Here is a 6,495-nt window from a genome sequence, read left to right as displayed (position 1 = left end):
TCTTTGGCCCATTTTTTGATTGGGTCATTTATTTTTCTGGAGTTGAGCTGTAGGATTTGCTTGTATATTTTTGAGATTAATTGTTTGTCAGTTGCTTCATTTGCTATTATTTTCTCCCATTCTGAAGGCTGTCTTTTCACCTTGCTGATAGTTTCCTTTGATGTGCAGAAGCTTTTAAGGTTAATTAGGTCCCATTTGTTTATTTTTGCTTTTATTTCCGATATTCTGGGAGGTGGGTCATAGAGGATCCTGCTGTGATGTATGTCAGAGAGTGTTTTGCCTATGTTCTCCTCTAGGAGTTTTATAGTTTCTGGTCTTATGTTTAGATCTTTAATCCATTTTGAGTTTATTTTTGTGTATGGTGTTAGAAAGTGTTCTAGTTTCATTCTTTTACAAGTGGTTGACCAGTTTTCCCAGCACCACTTGTTAAAGAGATTGTCTTTAATCCATTGTATATTCTTGCCTCCTTTGTCAAAGATAAGGTGTCCATATGTGCATGGATTTATCTCTGGGCTTTCTATTTTGTTCCATTGATCTATATTTCTGTCTTTGTGGCATAGTCATTAGTACCTAAGTTTAAAAGGCTGTGTATAACCAAAATTGAGGCCTAAAATATACAAAAACTCTGAGATTCATATACATTTTAGTGGGACTAGGGGAGAGAAGCCAACTTCCAAAATTAATAGGATTTGATTTATATGAAAAGTAGACTATTTTATTTTTTAATTATTTTTTTTTTTACTTAAATTTTTAATTTTGGCCCCACAAACCAGCACCTGGGATCTAATTAGTTCCCTGACCAGGGATCAAACCAGCACTCTCTGCATTGGAAAAATGGAGTCTTAATGACTAGATCACCAGAGAAGTCCCTGAAATTCATACACTTTACTCAGAAAAGGGAAATCCTCAGGGGCAATGTGCATTCATTCACATTATACATACTGTTGCTTAGTTGCTAAGTCATGTCTAGTCTTTGTGACCCCATGGACTGCAGCCCACCAGTCTCCTCTGTCGGTGGGATTCCCCAGGCAAGAAAACTGGAATGGGTTGCAATTTCCTTCTCCAGGGGATCTTCCCGACCCAGGGATTGAACCTGCATCTACTGCCTCAGCAGGTGGATCCTTTACCAGTGAGCCACCAGGGAAGTCCATATCATACATACACACAGCTCCAGTAAACTTGGTTAACTTGGATTCTAAGTCCAAAGGGGCAGAAGAAGGATGTATGAAGATAGGACAGACACCTAGAGAGCAGCAAGCAAGGAGTGACCACTTCCGGGTGGTCGGGAAGAGTCGGGCAAATAAAAAGAGGCAGAACTTAAACACAAAAGCAAAACTGAGGCACTTGATGTTGAAACAGATAATACACATACTTCAAAATCATCATATTACAATACAGGATACTAACACATTCAATGCACTGAGCCTCAATCATTAACTAAAAGGAAAATGATACCCAGCATACTTTAGGAAAGCAGTCATTAAATAGCACTTATAAATACCATTAAATGCCATTTCTATCAGAATTACTAAATTATGCCAAGTTTGGAAGATTAATTGGGATAAACTTGATATTCATCCCAATTAAAGTTGAAATTAACTTCTGTGTGATGCTGAATAACTGAAGACTCACTGTTCATAGCTATCCCATTTGGCTTTTGGCCATTTGTTTATTGCTGGGTATCCAGAAATAAATCTTGGGTTCTAAAGCAGAGCAGTCTGATCAACTTAAAGATTTCAGCAGGTTTGTAGAACTCTGGGTAATTTGAGGTTATCACAATTTACAAAACATGGACAGAAAATCCTTAATTGGCCAAAATATCTGGGGAATGATAAGTCCTGGGGAGGTATGCTAGGATTAGGTTAGGTTAGGTAGGTAGGCTAGGTTGCTGCTGCTGCTAAGTCGCTTCAGTCGTGTCCGATTCTGTGCGACCCCATAGACGGCAGCCCACCAGGCTCCCCCATCCCTGGGATTCTCCAGGCAAGAACACTGGAGTGGGTTGCCATTTCCTTCTCCAATGCATGAAAGTGAAAAGTGAAAGTGAAACTGCTCAGTCGTGTCTGACCCTTCGAGACTCCATGGACTGCAGCCCACCAGGCTCCTCCGTCCATGGGATTCTCCAGGCAAGAGTACTGGAGTGGGGTGCCATTGCCTTCTCCATAGGCTAGGTTAGAAGACACAAATAACATTTCCCACATTTTCTATCATAAGCCTTTTCCCCTTGAGTTTGCTACTAATATTAGAAGGAACATATTTGAAACACCAGTATAGTGAAGAGGGAATGGTATTTCATCCCATCTTGGTCCATGGCACATACCAGCCTTGTGGCCCCGGATGAATAATTTAACTTTTCTAAACCACAGTTTCCTTATCTGTAAGATACAAATAATACCAGCTATACTACAGTCTTTATGAAAACTAATTTGAAGATATGTATCAAAGCTCTTAAACCTCTTCACACACATACCTTAGTTCTATGGGTATCTCATTCCTAAGGAAGTAATCTCAAACAAAGGAACAACTGCATATCAATGATGATGGCATCACTGATAACAGCAATAATCATCTTAAATGTCTTAATCGTTCAACAACAAGAAAAAAACAATGCCACAGGATCCACTTGATTTCTGCCAATAAAAATTATATTTACAAAGAAATTTTAATAATCTAGGAAAATGATCATCCTATAAGGTTAATTTTAAGAGGCATGAAATCTTAAAGTACGAACTCAAACAGGTTAAAAAATACCCATGCCAAAAATCCTGTAGGAAAACACACTAAAATTTTATGACCATGTATTCCTGGTGATAGGATTTGTAGAAATAAATTAATAATTATAAGCCAGAAATGCTTTGATTTGGCCCCAATTAAAATGTACTTCAACACAGTTCATTACCTTTCATAAGCTCCTGTCATTCCCTCTGGGAAGGAGAAAGACGTGTCAGTATATGTCAACTTGTAACATTCTCACAGAGAAGCAGGGTGTGTGCGCCTATTGTCAGCGCTCAGCTGCAAGCCAGCAACAGCTCTCGCAAACCAAGAGAGAAAAGGATGTAGTGGGAGCCACCGCTCACGTGTCACACGGAGGAGTCGTGCTGCTGTCTCAAATACCTGCTTCAGCATCTAAGCGTCAGTGGGGCTTTCTGTTGTCTGTTTTCTTTTCTCCTGTAATTTCCTTTATTACTCACTTTTTAAAATCCCTTTTTAATTCATTCTGTAAGATAAAACTCCCATTGTTTAAGTTTCTACTGTATATTTATAAGTAGAATTCAGCACACAAAACAATTTTATGCCTGTGTTGCTTGTTTTCATTCAAAGGAAAGAAATTCAAAGCTATTCTATTTGTACAGGCATTCTTCTTGCAGAATCTGACTGCAAAATTCTTTACAGGCAGGTAAAAATCGATAGTAGGTAAATAAATAAAAGAAAATCAAGGTTAGCCAAACTAAAATGGAAAGAAGAGAAGCTCCCTTTTAGATAATTTTCCAGCATTGAAAAAATTATTCCATCCTCTTGTTTTACTTTATTACTGTTCACTCTCCCTAATACCTATACTCCTTCCCTAAAAGTGATGAATAAAGTATACAAATTTTTTAATTATTTCAATTTTGCAATTTGACTGCTTTACAGTTCTCTTTCAGGTAAACCCAAATAACACCAAGCTTAAGTAACATCCACTTTTGATTTATGTAAGCTTCTATGAGGGGCAGTGACATTGCTTGTTTCTCCTGTGGATATTCTGGATTAGGACTTCTAATGATAGAGACCAAAGAAGAAAAAACTTAACCATCTAAATACAAAGGGTGTTTTTAAAATGAGATTTACTTTAATATCCATAATCTGTTGAATGTTGAATTCTAAAATGAACCTCTAAGGTTGTTAAGATAAATATCCTATGAAGTGCTGAAAAGGTAGAAGCAAAGCAATAGAGATAAGGTAAAACTCAATTGAGGAAAAGATAAGGTGCATTCACAAGCTGATAACGTACCGAAGATGAAAGAGCACAATAAAATTGTATTCTCTTCCCAGTCAACCAGTTGGTCTCTACGTTTGGCTATGCTTTGGAGATCTGCCTCAGAGTAAAGCTGCCTTTTTATATGATCCTGTTGGTATTCTCTGTAATCACACATTTTTGTATCAATAGGGGGCTCCCCAATTATGCTCTGATTACCTGGATAATTAAACAGGGATTCCTGGTCTAAGTATTTTCCACAAATAAAATGTAAAACTTTGTTACTGATTAGACGGCTCTAACTCTCACAAATCAGATATTCAAATACCAACAAGGAAGATTTTACAATGAGGCTGCTGCATGCATGGTACCTTAACATCAGCAGACACTTAACGACTCTCAAGTTGGCTTTAATTTTTGACATGACAAAATGTATAAGCATTCTGCTATATCATCTAACGAGCTGAGGAAAATTTAAGAATCAATACAAAAACATTATCAAAAGGCAAGTGATAGACTAATGATAGAAAAGTTCCTTAGGATAGTGAACAAATCCTCAACATGAAAAAGCACTGGAGTTTATAGGTACTCAGGACATTATCTTGCTCTGAGAGGTGCATTTTTCTGAAAGGCCTGCTGTCAGAGAACACAGACCCCACAGAGGTACCAAGTGAATTCACCACTGATAAAACGAAACTGGCTAAATATGAAACTCAAAAGTTCATGAGTAGGATGGGATGCTGATACACCGTGAGTCAGCCATCAACATCCATGGTCAAAAGTACACCCACCGTTTCTCTAGAAACTCATTTAAATGAGAGTACTTTTCCTGATTTGTATGCAGCTCGTCAATTCTCTAGGGACAGCTTTCTGTTTTTTTCTCAACAATTATTATAATGAAGAATGAAAGTGAACAGCACTTTAAATATCTTTAAGTAGTAATATTTGAAGGATAAACCAAAATTTCAGGATTTATTCCTTCCACCATTGTCTGAAATAACCTTTGTCTATTACATCCACAAAAGCAATAATATGCTATGCTGCTAACTGCTGCTAAGTCGCTTCAGTCGTGTCCGGCTCTGTGCGACCCCATAGACGGCAGCCCACCAGGCTCCCCCGTCCCTGGGATTCTCCAGGCAAGAACACTGGAGTGGGTTGCCATTTCCTTCTCCAATGCATGAAAGTGAAAAGTGAAAGGGAAGCCGCTCAGTCATCTCCGACTCTTAGCGACCGCAGCCTACCAGGTTCCTCCATCCATGGGATTTTCCAGGCAGGTTCTATAAATGAAAAACTCAGCTTTTGTCCTTCTTCACTGCCATGTTTCTCTCTCCTGTGGTTTTCCTTTAACACTCACGTGGAATGCTTCACTCTGACATTTCTGGTCACCCTGTGTGGTGGGGTGGGTTTCACCAAAACAACAAGCAAGTCTCCAATAACAGCTGGATGTCCTACAATGTAACTCAATTCTGGCACTATCTACCTGGAGATAGGGTCAGATCTCACAGATCAGGGTTCAGTCCCTTAAGACTGTGCTCCCCCACCCCTCCTCCAGATGCCAGTGGCAAACAAACTCAGGTTATCACTTTTGCTTTTGACCAATCAAGCTATAGGTCAGAGGTGCCAACTACCTTCTCCTTGGGTTCGATTAATTAGTTAAAGGAACTCACAGAACTCAGGGAAACACTTACTTACATTTACCAGCTTATTAAAGAATATGATGCAGGATATAGATGAACAGCCAGATAAAGAGATACATACGGCACAGTCTGGAAGGTCCCCATTGAGGTGAGGTGTGTCATGCTCCTGTGTAGATATGTTTGAATCCCCCACTACCGGAATTTTATGACGCTTCCTAACATTCAGTTCAGTTCAGTTGCTCAGTCGTGTCCGACTCTTTGCAACCCCATGAATCGCAGCACGCCAGGCCTCCCTGTCCATCACCAACTCCCTGAGTTCACTCAGACTCACGTCCATTGAGTCAGTGATGTCATCCAGCCATCTCATCCTCTGTCGTCCCCTTCTCCTCCTGTCCCCAATCCCTCCCAGCACCAGAGTCTTTTCCAATGAGTCAATTCTTCGCATGAGGTGGCCAAAGTACTGGACTTTTAGCTTTAGCATCATTCCTTCCAAAGAAATCCCAGGGCTGATCTCTTCAGAATGGACTGGTTGGATCTCCTTGGAGTCCAAGCGACTCTCAAGAGTCTTCTCCAATACCAAAGTTCAGAAGCATCAATTCTTTGGTGTTCAGCTTTCTTCACAGTCCAACTCTCACATCCATTCATGACCACTGGAAAAACCACAGTCTTGACGAGACAGACCTTTGTTGGCAAAGTAATGTCTCTGCTTTTTAATATGCTATCTAGGTTGGTCATAACTTTCCTTCCAAGGAGTAAGCGTCTTTTAATTTCATGGCTGCAATCATCATCTGCAGTGATTTTGGAGCCAAAAAATATAAAGTCTGACACTGTTTCCCCATCTATTTCCCATGAAGTGAAGGGACCAGATGCCATGATCTTAGTTTCCTGAACGTTGAGCTTTAAGCC

Source organism: Bison bison, unplaced genomic scaffold, assembly GCF_000754665.1.
Source record: "Bison bison bison isolate TAMUID 2011002044 unplaced genomic scaffold, Bison_UMD1.0 scf7180017864190, whole genome shotgun sequence".
NCBI classification, from domain to species: Eukaryota; Metazoa; Chordata; class Mammalia; order Artiodactyla; family Bovidae; genus Bison; species Bison bison.
Note: the sequence above shows the minus strand (reverse complement) of the source record.